At 38.9% G+C, this 16,004-nt stretch overlaps 1 pseudogene; it reads right to left on the reverse strand.

Annotated features, from left to right (window-relative positions):
• LOC142169684 (lysine histidine transporter 1-like) overlaps positions 1-11,285 on the reverse strand; it is a 42,821-nt pseudogene extending 31,536 nt beyond the window's left edge.
• Between the last annotated feature and the right edge of the window lie 4,719 nt (positions 11,286-16,004).

Raw genomic sequence — 16,004 nt, forward strand, 5'->3', positions numbered from 1 at the left:
GCTAGAATGTGAGATTTAAGTTTGATGGTGTCGAGGCTTGTGGCATTTCTATATTATTATGGATTCTACATTTCAGCATCAGTGAGGTGAAGGAAATAGTTTTGGATTTACAGAAGGTCTCTTTAGAGTGGGTGTCTCGGTTGTGGAACTTTTGGGGTGCTTAAGAGGGAATACAACGGCTTATGGGCCTTAGGATGGTGTTGTTTTATTTTAGGATCTCGCGGGGTGAGTTTTGGTTAAGGATCGTGGTGTTCTGGCAATAAGAAGTGTCACCTTGAGGGTAATTCAGAAGGAACTCAGAGGAATAGTACAACTTGATATTTGGTTGGAGAAGCAAGGCAATAAATACAATTGGTTCCTTGGGGTATTTATGATGTGGTGAGTCTCTACAGGTGTTTCGTGGCAATACTCTTGGGTTTGGAGACCTGCATGGCTTGGTTGAGTTAGAGGGATTCGGTTCTGATGGCTTGGTTGCGTATTAATGGGTTTCAAAGAGTTTCGATAGTTGCTACCACGGTTTGAGATGGATATTTCCTACCGGCGTGAGGAGCATGTTGCGTGTTGTGATTTTCTCCTGGATGAGATCCAATAGAAGGTTTCTGGCTAATTGAGTATGTAGTTTGCTTGTGACTCAGAATGGATTATGAGACTCTCGTACTTTTCATATTCATGATAGATGCGGTATGTTGTGGGAATTAAAATTTGAGTGTGCAAGGTCACAGTTTAGTTTTGAAAGGAAGGGCATGAATTCTTAGACAACATGGGCGGTTTCAGATGACTAGATGAATGATATTACCACTTGGTATTTCATGAGGAGAGCGTACATTTCAGAAAGTGCACTAAGTGTTGACATACGGATACTTCATTGGTATTGCGATACTCACATGGTTGATCGGCTGCTGATATTCAGATTTTGTTATGTGGCACGAAAGAATTTTAGAAGTATTCCTCGTGGGATGATCGTGTATGAGAGATGTGTTAGTCATTCGGGTGGTGGAGTTGGGATAAGATATGGTGATTCGTGTATTCTACGGATTCGGAGGCCAAGAGTTCTCATAAGCTGATCTATTTGTGGTTGTGGGCTGTGAAAACATGGCCAAAGCTATCCAAATGATAGTATATGTTATGGTTAGGTCATTATGGACTTTCGAAGGATTATTTATCTATTTGTGGATGACCATAGTTGATTTGGGGCCCATTGGTAGGCCCAACGAGAATTTGTATTCTACATCGGGTCATGTTGGTCGACTACATACTGCTATTGTTAGGGGATGTGCCATTCAGTTAGAGTGGAGCTTATTCGTGCTCTGATATGATCTATGTGTTACTTTTCTATGCCACTAGGGGTTTGGATTTGTTTTTTATATGCACACATAGTGTGGTCCTATTTGGGCCTTATAGCAGAATTCGAGCAGAATGGTTATTGGGGTTCAGAATGGTTGATTACGCTTTGGTTATGGCCTTTGTCCGGTTATGATGTATGGTGCTATTTTCTTCTCGGTGGTTGCTGTCATGCACATTTGTTACTAGGCGTCAAATTGCACGTGGTTGTTGATTTTGAGCATGGTGGCTTGAGGTATTTCATATAGACCAGTGTTTGGATGGGGTCACGCATGTTGAGATATGAACCTTTGTGTTAGATTCGTGCATCTTGGTACTACTATGTAAGATGTCTTTGTAGCATTGCGGTTGTGGTGGTACTTGTTGAAGATGTGGGATGGTTCTCTTGTTTGAGTCATTTTCCATTTTGGGTACATTTGAGTTGTTGCTTATTGTGCACGGATTGCACAGGTCATGATTCTAGGTAGTATTGGTGTGGCATGTCGATAGGATAGTTGGGCCTGATAAAGTGAGGTCATTGGACCTAGAATGGGTTCCATTAGATTTGTTTGCAGCATATTTGGAACGTTAATATCGCTAATCGGCTTAGAAATTGGCTATAGTTCATGTCAAAGGAGAGGGAGCTCCATGGATTGTTGATCTGATGAGTGGTTATGAGTTTCTGCGTGCTTATTTCATCGTCGACAGTGTACGAAGGTTTCTGAACGAGGTTTTGTTTGAAATGAGGTTATTACCGGTAATGAGTTATTTTGAGTAGTAATTGTGATCAGAAGTAATTGCTATTAGTATTTGAGTTATGTGGTATATCATGTGATTTTGTTCTAGGTTATGGTTATGATTTGATGCAGTCGGTTCAGACTAATACCATGTTTAGATGCGAGATTCGGGACTTACAGAAAATTTCGGATGTTGGAAATTGGATTATGTGGTTTACGGGCTTAGGTTGAAGTAATGATCTTAAGTTATGTTGGGTTGTCAGGCCTATATGGAATAGGGTGATGTGGGTTCACCCCCGTGTATGTGCAGGGTAAGGTTACACGGAGGATTGATAACTTTGGAACGACTCTTGGCACGTTCGAGGACAAACGTATATTTAAGTGGGGGAGAATGTAACGACCCGACCGCAGAAGCGGCGTGTGGCACAGAAGCAAAAATTGTTTGGAGCACCTGCCCGTGCGTAGAAGCGGAAAATGTCCGCAAGTGCGAAAGGGACAGTTTTCATGGGGCTTCGCAGAGGCGAGATTTTATCCGTAGAAGCGGAGGTCGCAGATACAACATTTTGACCGCATATGCGAAAACCGCTAGGCAGAAGCTATAAAAATCGAGGTTTTGGTTCTTTTATCATATTTTGAGATGTGGGACTCGGATTGTGGCGACTTTTGAAGCAATTTTCATCACAAGGACTGGGGGTAAGTGTTCTACACTTGGTTTTCATTATATTCCATGAATCTATCTTCGTTTTTGGTAATTGGTTTGTGAATTTAAAGAGGAATTTGGGGGGGTTTGCCTAAAGTTTCATAATGTGAATTTTTGAGTTTTGAAAATCGATTTGGAGCCGGATTTGAGTAAAACTAGTATGGTTGGACTCGTAATTGAATGAGTTATCGGATTTTGTAAGTTTCATCTGGTTCCAAGTCGCGGGCCCGGGTTGACCTTTTGGCTGATTTTGGGCTTTTGATTAAGGATTTGACCTTTACCATTTGGAATTGTTTTCTTGGGCTTTATTTGATGTATTTGAGTTCCTTTTGGCTAGTTTTGAGCCGTTCGGAGGTCGGTACGCGTGGGATGGCATTTTTGGAGCATCGCTTGGCTTACTCGATATTGGATTTGGCTTGTTCGAGGTAAGTAACACTTCTAAACTTAGTATTGAGGGTATAAAATTCTGAATTACGTGTTATGTGATTTGTTTGGAGGTGACGCACATGCTAGGTGACGGGCGTATGGGCGCGCACCGTAAAAATTGAGACTGAGTCGATTCCGTAGATCTGTGTCGTTAATTAACTTGTATTTTTCCCAGTATTTGTCATGTGTTAGATAAACTGAGTTGTGACTCATGTTAGAAATCATGCTTAGGCAAATGCTGGTATTATTGGGACCCACTGATGTCATTTCTGCTGTCGAATTATATTTTTAAATTATAATTTCGTACTCAGTCATATACATTCATTGCATATCATATCTCAGTCCCTGTTGTTAATTGTTGATATATCACATCATCTTTTTGGGCTAGGTTCATGACATAGTGAGCCCGAGAGACTGGAGAGATTGATGACTGAGTGAGGTCGAGGGCCTGATTGTGAGGTTATTGATACTATAACATGTGAGTTGTCCGTGCGGATCCAGATATTGATACTATAGCACGTGAGTTGTCCGTGCTATTTGCTCTACATCTCCCGCTCGGTTTCCCAAGTAGCTTCCTCAACTGACTGACCTCTCCACTACACCTTCACCGAAGCTATGTCCTTTGACCTGAACTTTCGAACCTATCGATCCAAAATAGTCATCGGTTCCACATCATAAGTCAGATCACCATCCAACTGAACTGTGCCGAAATCCAAAACATGAGACGGATCGCCGACATACTTTCGGAGCATAGAAACATGAAATACTGGATGCACACTCGACAAACTACGTGGCAAGGCAAGCTTGTAAGCCACCTCTCCAATCCTATGAAGTACTTCAAATGGCCTAATATATCGAGGGCTCAACTTGCCCTTCTTCCCGAACCTCATAACACCCTTCATGGGTGAAACCTTGAGCAGAACCTTCTCCCCAACCATGTAAGAAACATCACGGACCTTCCTGTCGGCATAACTCTTCTGTCTAAACTGCGCCGTGCGAAGACGATCCTGAATCAATTTAACCTTATCCAAAGCATCCTGGACCAAGTCAGTACCCAATAGCCTAGTCTCACCCAGCTCAAACCAACTCACAGGAGATCTACACCGTCTCTCATACAAAGCCTCATATGGAGCCATCTGAAGACTCGACTGGTAGATGTTGTTGTAGGCAAACTCCACGAGCGGCAGAAACTGATTCCATGAACCCCCAAAATCAATGACACAAGCACGTAGCATGTCTTCCAATATCTGAATAGTGCGCTCGGACTGTCCGTCCTTCTGAGGATGAAACGTCAACTCAACCTGGATACCCAACTCTCGCTACACGTCTCTCCAAACCTGTATGCCTCGATCTGAAATGATGGACACTGGCACGCCGTGGAGGCGAACAATCTCTCGGATGTAAATCGCAGTCAACCGCTCCAAAGAATAAGTAGTCCCAACAAGAATGAAGTGTGCGGACTTGGTTAGCCGATCCACAATCACCCAAATAGCATCGAACTTTCTCGAAGTCCATGGGAGGCCAACTACAAAATCCATTGTGATCCGCTCCCATTTCCACTCTGGAATCTCTAACTTCTGAAGCAATCCGCCCAGTCTCTGATGCTAATACTTCACCTGCTGATAGCTGAGGCACCGAGCTACAAACCCCACTATATCGTTTTTCATTCTTTTCCACCAATAATGGTGCCTCAAGTCCTGATACATCTTTGTGGCACCCAGATGAATGGAGAACCACAAACTGTGGGCCTCCTCAAGAATCAACTCATGTAGCCCATCCATATTAGACACAGAAATCCGACCTTGCATCCTCAATACTCCATCATCCCCAATAGTAACATCTCTGGCATCACCATGCTGAACCGTGTCCTTAAGGACAAGTAAATGGGAATCATCATACTGACACTCTCTGATGCGATCATATAAGGAAGACCGAGAAACTACACAAGCTAGAACCCGACTGATATCCGAAACATCTAATCTCACGAACTGGTTGGCCAAGGCCTGAACATCAACTGCAAGAGGTCTCTCACCAACATGAATGAATGCAAGGCTACCCATACTCACCGCATTTCTACTCAAGGCATCGGTAACCACATTATCCTTCCCGGAATAATCCAGAATAGTGATATCACAGTCCTTTAGTAGCTCCAACCATCTCCGCTGCCTCAAATTTAGATCCTTCTGTTTGAACAAGTGCTAGAGACACTGATGATCTGTAAACACCTCACAAGACACACCGTAGAGATAATGCCTCCAAATCTTCAATGGATGAACAATGGCAGCTAACTCCAAATCGTGGACAGGGTAGTTCTTCTCATGGGGCTTCAACTGATGCGAAGCATAAGCAATCACTCTACGCTCCTGCATCAAAACACATACAATACCGATCCGAGAAGCATAACAATACACTGTATAAGAGCCTGAAGCTGAAGGTAAAACTAGAACTGGAGTTGTAGTCAAGGCGGTCTTTAGCTTCGGAATGCTCTCCTCACACTCATCTGTCTACCTGAAAACAGCACCCTTTTGGGTCAATTTGGTCAAAGGCAATGCGATAGATGAGAAACTCTCCATGAAACGACGATAATAACCGACCAAGCTGAGAAAGATCCGAATCTCTATAGCTGAGAATGGTCTGGGCCAACTCTGAACCGCCTCTATCTTCTTCGGATCCACTTGAATACCCTCACTGGACACCACATGCCCCAAGAACGCAACCGAACTAAGCCAAAACTCACATTTGGAGAACTTAGCATAAAGCTTCTCCTCCCTCAACCGCTGCAACACAATCCTCAAATACTGGGCATATTCCTCCTGGCTACGATAGTACACCAAGATATCATCAATGAACACTATGACAAACGAGTCGAGATAAGGCTGAAATACACTATTCATCAGATGCATGAATGTTACCGGGGTGTTGGTCAGCCCAAAAGATATCATGGGGAACTCATAATGACCATAACGAGTCCTAAATATTGTCTTTAGAATATTCGAGTCCCGAATCTTCAACTGGTGATACCCAGACCTCAAGTCAATCTTAGAGAACACCCTCGCTCCCTGAAGCTGGTCAAATAGATCATCAATGCACGACAAATAATACTTATTCTTGATTGTAACTTTGTTTGGGTTGAATTCCAATTTCGAAAGTTGGAGTAGTTCCGTAATGTCATTTATGACTTGTGTGCAAAATTTGGGGTCAATCAGACCTGTTTTGATAAGTTTCGTCCTCGTTTGTAGAAGTTGAATTTTCTTAGTTTCAATAGGCTTGAATTAGGGTGCGATTCGTATTTTTGAAGTTGTTTGATGTAATTTGAGGGCTCAACTAAGTTTGTATGAGGTTTTAGGACTTATTGGTATATTTAGTTGAGGTCCCGGGGGCCTCGGGTTGATTTCGGATGGTTAACGGATCAAAAGTTGAAGTTGAGTGATTCCTGAAGTTGGACCTCTACTGGTGTAACCGCACCTGTGGAGCTTTGATCGTAGGTGCGAGTTGGAGGGGAGTGTGCGGGTCGCATGTGCGAGGAGTTTTCAGCACCTGCGTGGCTGCATGTGTGGTAAGAGGTGCGCAGAAGCGGAAGGCGCGCAGGTGCGATAGTGAGTTCCGCATCTGTGTGACCGCAGATGCGGCAGGGGAACCGCAAAAGCGAAATTGGGTGTGATGACCCAAAATGTTATCTTTAAATTTAATAATTAATTCTATGTTCTAAGACCTCAAAAAGCACTATTTATCATTACTCGACTTGCATGTGCAGTCCGTAAAAATTTTTCGGAAAGTTTTTAGGTGAAAAATGAATTAAAATGTGAATTAGAGCTTTAAAACTCAACTAACTTGACTTTGGTCAACATTTTGAGCAAACGGACTCGGATCAGTGTTTTGATAATTTTGGTAGGTCCATGTCGTGATTTGGGACTTAGACGTATGCCCGAAATCAAATTCCGAGGTCCCTAGCCCGAGATATGGAATTTTGATGAAAACTTAAAAGTTTAAGTTCAAATAGTGACCGGATGTCAAATTATGTGCAAACGACCCCGGAATAGAATTTTGATGATTCCAACAGCTCCGTATGGTGATTTTGGACTTAGGAGCGTTATCGGAATTTTATTTGAAAGTTCGTAGTGGAATTAGGCTTGAAATGCCGAAAGTTAAATTTTTGGGAAGTTTGACCGAGGGGTTGACTTTTTGATATCGGGGTCGAAATCCGATTTTGAAAATTTTTATAGCTCTTTTATGTCATTTATGACTTGTGTGCAAAATTTGAAGTCATTCCGAATTGATTTGATGTGTTTCGACACAAGATATAGAATTTGAAAGTTCAAAGTTCATAGATTTTGATTTGAGGTGCGATTCGTCGTTTTGATGTTGTTTGATGTAGTTTGAAGCCTCGACTAAGTTTGTATGGTATTTTGGGACATGTTGGAATAATTGCTTAAGGTCCCGAGGGTCTCGGGTGGATTTCGGAAGGTAAACGGAATGGATTTCGGACAAAGAGTGCTGGAAATTTCTGTTGCAGAAATTTCGTGCGTGGAGCCAACTTTGGAAGCTTATATCTCGCAATTCATAAGGAATCAGAAAATGTGCAAAACATAAAAGTTGTAGTAGTTTGATTATAGTTTCTAGAAAGTTAAACTCTGAATTATTTGGACATTTGTACAGAAAGTTATGATGGATTGAATGAAGGCTGGTAGAGTAGTTTTGCCAGAAATTTCGTCAGAAATTCTGATGCATGCAGCCGATTTTGGGAGCTTATATCTCACAATACATAAGGAATCAGAATAATTACAAAACATAAAAGTTGTAGTCGATAGATTATAGTTTCCAGAAAGTTAAACCATTTATCAATTGGACATTTGTACATAAAGTTATGATCAATTGAAGTAAGACTGGTAGAGCTGTTTCTGGTGGACTTTTAATGACGGATTGACAGAAACTTAAGGACCAAAAATGGTCATTTCATTCATTTCGATTTGGATTTTTGGAGCACGGTTCTTGGGCGATTTTTGGGCGATTTTCACGGAAAAACATTGGGGTAAGTGTTCCTTATCCTATATTGATTATATTTCATGATTCCATACTCATTTACATCATGAATCCGTGAATTTATGGAAGAAAAATCAAGATTTTTGCAAAAATCTCCTAAAAACGAAAATTTAAGATTTGGAGGTCGAGTTCTTATCGGATTTTGGTAAAATTAGTATGGGTGGACTCGTAATTGAATGGGTTGTCGGATTTTATAAGTTTTGCCGGATTCCGAGATGTGGGCCCCACGGGCAAATTTTGAGCTAATTTCGGATTTTAATGAAAATGTAATATTTTCTTATGAAATTGATAACTATAATTTTTGTTGACTGTATCGAATTAATTATGACTAGATATGAGTCGATCAGAGTCGGAAAATCGAGGAAAAAGCATAATACTTGATTAAATTGGAGCAAGTCGAGGTAAGTGACTTGTCTAGCCTTGTGTGGGGAAAATTTCCCCTAGGATCGGTATTGATGTGATTATTGAAATGTGTTGAAAGTCGTGTGCACGAGATGACGAGTGTGTACACGGGCTAAATTGCGAAAGATTATATTTTAAAATTGTGTAGATCACTGTTGCGCATTTATTAAATTATTTTATCTTGGTATATTCTTCATCATTGATGTGAGATATATACTTCAAATTTGTTTGATCTTTTCTTACTAATTGTTTTACCTGTTTAGTTGAAACTTGGTTTCTTTTATTCTGTGCATTATTTGAAGGTTGATTTTCTTTAAATTAAATATTATTAATATGAAGTATTTGACATTTTTAAACTTGATATTGAAGCAACGTAGTAAAGATTTTGAAATATTATTTTCCTAAATTATTTACTCCTGAATATTTTTATACTCATTGTGAGGGAGCCGTGAGCTCTTTATTATGGAAAACTATTATTAATGATTTATTTTGGCATGAGCCGTAAGCTCTTTATTGTGGAAAAATATTATTGTTGAATTATTTTGGCAAGTTAAATTATTTGATCACTTGAGGTGCAAATTGTGATATTGATACGCATGCGGTGGTATAAGGTCTGGGTGTTGAAATGCATGCGGTGAGATAAGGGTGGCTTGATACGCGTGGCTAGTAGGGGAACTACTAGAAGTCATGCGGCGTGATAAGGGCGGCTAAAACGCGGGATGCTATTTCGGGAAAAAATATTTTCTTTAAATAAATTGTGAAGGCTCCAGCGATGATATAAGGAAATGAGATATTGTGAATTTATTTATAATTTAGGACTACGAGGCGGTACCTCGGGAGTGCCCTTGTTGATATTGATTTATGGCCATAGTTGCTTTCGATTAATTGTTGTGATTTTCATAAAGTTGAAGGAAATTCTGTTTTGATTCCACGAGATATTATTTGTAATTATTTGATGTCATTAAATGTGACATACTATTTGATTCATTTCCAATGTCATTTTATTTTACTACATTGATAAATATTTTACCATGCCATTATTATATTCCAGTAGGGCCTCACCTGACCTCGTCACTACTCTTCCGAGGTTAGGCTTGGCACTTACTGGGTACCGCTGTGGTGTACTCATACTACGCTTCTGCACATCTTTTTGTGCAGATCCAGGTACATTTTACCAGCCTTGACGTCAGTGAGTTACCTGCGCACGGAGACTTCGAGGTATATCTGCCAGCGTCCGCAGACTCCGGAGTCCCCTTCTATCATTTTATGTTGCTTCCTTATATTTTATTTAGACCTTGACATATAGAGACGTTGAGAATAAATTCTTAGAAGTTTGTGACTTATTTCTACCGGGTTTTGGGAGTTGAAATTGTTTGAATTGTAATTTATTTATTTCAGATATTTATTATTATTCCGCATTGATAGGCTTACCTAGTCTTAGAGACTAGGTGCCATCACGACATCCTATGGAGGGAATTTGGGGTCGTGACAGAAAGATACCTGGTAACTCCCAATGACATGAGCGACAACAAAAATGTTAGCAGTTGCAATAAGCCATGTAGGTCTATGTAGTGTGAGCAAGATGTTATCATCAACTCCATTACCAAACACCCAATATCCAATGAAAGCCACAGGCAAATAACACAAGGCCGCTATAATATAAGCTGTGAATACACCTTTCCACATTGCTTTTTTTGAAGGTGCATCTTCTGTTGAAGGAATTGTAGCTTGAATTTCAAGAACTACATTATGTCCAGCATATGCAAATGCTACATTTCCTAATGTACTCAGAAACATAAATACATTATCTGATATTTTTTCACTTTTTGGACCATAACTAACTTCTCTCTCACTTTTTCCTAATTCCTTTAGTGATGGAGTTGGAGTTGAAATTTGGCAAGTGAGAGAGGACAAATTGGAAAGAGGAGAAAATCATAATGAAGTAAGTGAGTTTGATAGGTTTGGCATTTGGGAAAAGAATTTCTTGGAATTTTTTCAAGGATTTGCCACCAGTGACCATGTAAATAATGCAAGTGCTAACTTCAACTATAATTTGTTGGGGTACAACAATCCAGAGACCAAGTTTATCACCAAAAGCATATTGGCCAAGCTCATGGTACCTGTCGAATCTCTTGCCTGGTATCATTTCATGCATCTCCACCATTTGCCAGATTGTGTAGAATGTTATATTCCATGACATTAACGTTACCGTTACACCAGCTCCCTTGCAACATTTATTACAATTTACAATTTTATAAATTCAACTAATATAAAAAAAAACAAATTAAATAAAGAAAAGAAAAAGAGAAATAAATAAAGTTACCATCCCATCTCAGACATGGCATAAGGTAGACTAAGAACAGCAGCACCAACCATGGCAGTAACATTGTGCATGGTTGAATACCACCACTTTGCATTCCGGTCCGACGTTATCGGTAGCCATTCATCTATTGCTTTCTCCCTCCTCTTTTCTTCACTATCTCCTCCCTTTTCCATATTAAATTAAACTAACTATGCTTAGGCAATAGAATAAGAATGAAAAGTTTGTGACTCAAAGAGTAAGGAGATTTAACATCAATTTCGAGTCCTTTAAAATAGACAAAGAGAAAGTCTTTTCTTTTTCTCGATATGCCTTTTCCTATTTATTTAGGTGATTGCCATAAAACCTAAATCTAGTAGTAATGACCTAAATATTTCCTAATCCTCTTAGATATATGCAATATGTAAAGTTTTTTTATGTTTTTAAGGAAAATAAACTACTTTCTATACTTACTCCCTGTTATCCAATAATATTTGAAATTTTTTAAAAAGTGAATCGTATTAATTATGCACTTGTCCTTTCCAAATGCTCTACGTGTGAAATATATGTAGATATAAATAAATAACATCATATCTTTGTTAAAACTACTGCATTATATGCAAATTATTGAGAATAATTCCTTAAGTGTCTCACAGGCTTTTTTGCTAATTGATCGAACAATAGAAAAGGTGATGATATTGACAATTTAAACCAATTCTACTAAAAGAAATAACGAATTTATGTGTTTTTACTTTTTATCATGCACTAATATTATACACCATTGATTTCTGAAGATTTACATTTGTTTAGTTGTTTTTTTCCTTTTTCTTTTCTACTGGTGAACCGGGAAAAAAAATTAAGAAGCACACTGATATTTCACGTTGAAAAATTAAAATAAAAAATTCAGTAAAGACGCAAAAGAATTGATTTTTTTTTTTGGAAATTTTACCTCTTATTGCAAAGCTTTATATCCTATTTATTATAAATAAAAACCCTTTAAAATATTATTTTCTATAGGTACCTTTTAGTTTTTATAACAAAATATGTACTTATGGTCACTTCCTATCGTGAAGCCATTAAATACGCTGTCTAATATTTTTTTCTCTCATTCTTTCAGTTTTTTCCCTCTCAAAATCACTGTATCTTATTTCTCTCTACACGATCTCTCTCTCACAGCGCCATTGTCTTCCCCGTTGTTGAACCACGATTCTCCTTTATCTCCAGGTTCTCTCTCTAGATTGTTCTCAAACCCTAGATCTCGATTTGCTAGATTTCATCTCTGTTAACATGAGTTTCAAAATGTCTTGATCAAAGTTTCTGATATGAGTTGTATCTTTTCCCAAAGTGAAGCGGACATGGTCTGTTCATAGCTGAATTGATTTTGAATGTTGACATGGAAGAGGTGATCACACCCAACTATGCCTTATAAAAAATACAAGCGGTCGTCGCAAATATATTCTGGCTAATAAGTCCGAAGTCGAATCCCATAAGAAATTAACCTATCAACCATAGTTGCTAGACCCGCACAAATTCACGCAATCAATCTTCAGAAATATTTGAATAATAATTTGGATGTTTATTAACTAAATATTACATAATGAAAATGCACTAACAAATGACTAACTACGAACGGTTTGTAAACAAGAATTGGAAAGATCTAAGGTTGTGATTTTCCCTATTATCGGAATCTTTTCCACTACGTTTTTTATAAATTTGCCTAAGTCTTCTCTATCGATCATGAGCACTATAACTGTCGTAACTCTCTCCCGAATAATTACCACAATTTACTAGACATATTCTGCCGAATTACGCTAGCTGGCATTAAGTACGTCTCACTCAGATCGCACCAAGGTTTCATTATCTCTAATCCCACCTTTAAATCCTTCGTATTGATCCCTCATATACGTTAGGAGTGATGTTGTTCAACAACTACCTAAATATGCACTCTCTCCCGAGTAATACATACTAAATAGGCACAGCTAATTGAGGGCCCTTCAATCAACCACATGAATAATATAGTTGAACAAATAGAGAAAATACTACGGCAAATTTATATTAACGCAACAAGAAAATTATCCTTCAATAGGTTCCATCAAAATCCTAGATTAGGAATTTTAGCTACTCATACTCATAGTAACAATATCCCAAATATTTTGCATAATTAAAGTACAAGTAAAGATTAAAGGATATAGAAATCGATGATTATAACTCCCAACAGGTGATTCCACAAGCTATTCTTGCCTCCGGTTGCAAAAGTCCCCCAAAATGGCATTTTTAGGTCTATTTATGTGTAGAAAAAGACCTAAACATGTAGACAAAGTCCTAGTCAAACCCGGAGACGAAATAAGTCTTCAAAACTCGGACTGTGAGTGCCTAGACCTGGCCTCGCGAGGCCTAACGCCTGGTGTACCTCACCCCAAGCCTAGCGTCGCCAGGTATAAAGCCTGGTCTATCTCGCTCCTGCCTCACCTCGCCAGGTCTATCAACTGGCCTTTGCCTGGTGTCGCCAGGTATAAGGCCTGCACTAGGCCTGGCTTCGCCAGGTATAACGCTTAGTGTACCTGGCTTCGTCGGCTTCTCCTTTTCAACTCCTCCCGAGCACGCTTTCGACTTTTAAGTATCCTTTTTTCTCTACTTTCATCTCCAATTCACCTACACACATAAAATGGCGTTTACGAGTAAATAAAGTGTAATTTATCATTAAAGCATATAAAATGCAAGGCGAATAGTGTGATAAACCATGAATTATAGCCACACATCAATACTGCACACTTAAACATTGCTCGTCCTCGAGCAATCAGACCAACTTATAGACACAACCTCATAATGCAATTCCCTTAACTCCTTGCACCAAGAATATTTAAAATAGTCTAAGCACCACGGTGTAATATCCTCGCCTCAAGATTTGACTCACATACCATGACTTATTCACAAATTACTTACTTAGTCTAACATGGAGGTCAATGACATTATCTTTCCTTTATGAATCACGTGCCCTCACCCAACAAAGAGCTCAGTTCCACACACGATGAATTTTAAGAACGTAGGAACTCAAGATAGGAAAAAATTCACTCGCTCTCAGAAATAACATTCATATGCCACAAATGATGCACCATAGGCTTGCCCGTAGTGTAATACTCTATTAATCGAGCTTATTTAGTCTAAGATCAAATAGGACTTTAATTGGTTGTAATGTACGTCGCGGGTCGGGTAGGATATATTTGGATATGTGAGTGACTACACCTCCCTAAGCACTTTAATACATATACTTTAACATTCCAGCCCATACTTATGTCAAACCAAAACTCCACCTTCACATCAATGTATATTACCCCATACTTCTTTAAGCACAATTATATTAAGAGTCACCACTTATCTAAGAATATTCTTTTTCATAGCAATACAACTATTTTTCTTTTTTTTTTCATTTTTTTTTCAATTCAAGCGGCTCTTAATTTTTCAAAACAATGCACCTTTCTCCTTATTTCATTAGTTTCACTCAAAAGCCAAACCAACCATCCCACTCTTTTACTTTTACAAAGTTCATAACAATTCAAGTGCTCATTAGAGGTGAAACGATTCAAATAGATGGTTAATTCAAACAATTGGATAAGGCTTGTAGTGTGGTTGCCAAAGAAACAGGATTACAGGCTCAAAGGGGTTAACTACGTTACATAACTTTTAGGTGGGTAAACTATATATATCTGGCTTAACAAAGAAACACCTATATCACTTCTCAGAATGAACAAGACTACTATTTTGCTTTGCACACACACAAGGCAAGTTCTAGACATCAAATGCAATGCACAGAATACCTACAAAACTCTCACACACATGGCACATAACTCACTCAGGATTGGTTTCATCGCGACACTCCAGTCAAAGCAGTTAAGCAAAATTAGGAATCTATGATTTAAGGTATTTATGCTAGAGTCAAAAACTGAGCCTAAGCGTCACGACCATAGTCCTAACTATTCTCAAGGCATAACAAAGCTAAGAGATATTGCTACAATTAAATGCATAGCTTCGTGGTTCCTACTCCTAAAATTAAAAACTAACTACAACCAGTTCAACTAAAAGCTCTTGGAAAAGAACTGCGGCCCAAAGAAAAACCAAGGGGGAATTACTACATTACCTAAAAAAATTCTTCTTCTTTTTTCTCTAGACTTACATCCCTCAGGAAAACTATCTAGGAGATCCATCATCGGGAAGAGTCCAGTTATGTTTTTTTAATAACTAAACAAATAACAAAAACAAATCACTAAACCAAATTCTTAAAACAAATAACTAAAACAAGTATCTAACGAAAACGACACTTACTAAAACAACAAAACAAATAACAAGAAGTAATTTCTACAAGTCCCCACCCCACACTTAGATCATGCATTGTCCTCAGTGCATACACAAATTGACAAAACAAGAAAAATGAGTAGGGTGCAAAGAAACTCCCTGATCAAATTGCGTCTTCATCCTCTGAGGCTCTCCACTCTTCATCATGTGCTTCCTCCTCCTCACCATCATCGTCCTCATTATCTGACTGCTCCGGCTAGACCTAAGGCTGCTCAGGAGTGTTGATATCCTCATCATCGGGGAGTCTGTAGCCATCACCTATCCCAACCAGCTGCTGGCCATGAGCGTTGAGCGGGTACCGCTGCTCCAATAAGGTCCTCTCCTCAGATGTGGTTGGCTGACCTCCTATCCTTAGCTGCAAATCCATCATCCCATAAAGATGGGCCATAAAACTATCATCCCGAGCATTGCGTTCGGTACTTGTCAAAGATATCTTGATTATGGAAATAATTTAATTCCGACTTTCTGTGCTAGTACAATTTGTATGTATTGAACGGACCAAGTAGGGATAAGTATTTTATACTGACTTAATAAAATAACTTCTCTAGCCACTAAACGTACTTATACTCTTAATCTTGATATAATTGTTATTGGTTGTGTATATTATTTATTGTTTTGATTTATTAAAAGGCGATATTTATTTGTGGGTCAATATACCTGGTAAATTGGACAATGATGATATACATTGGTGAAATAATAGTTAGTTGTAGGAATCCATATCTTGGTCTAG

The sequence above is a fragment of the Nicotiana tabacum genome, chromosome 15 (assembly GCF_000715075.1).
Source record: "Nicotiana tabacum cultivar K326 chromosome 15, ASM71507v2, whole genome shotgun sequence".
Taxonomy (NCBI): domain Eukaryota; kingdom Viridiplantae; phylum Streptophyta; class Magnoliopsida; order Solanales; family Solanaceae; genus Nicotiana; species Nicotiana tabacum.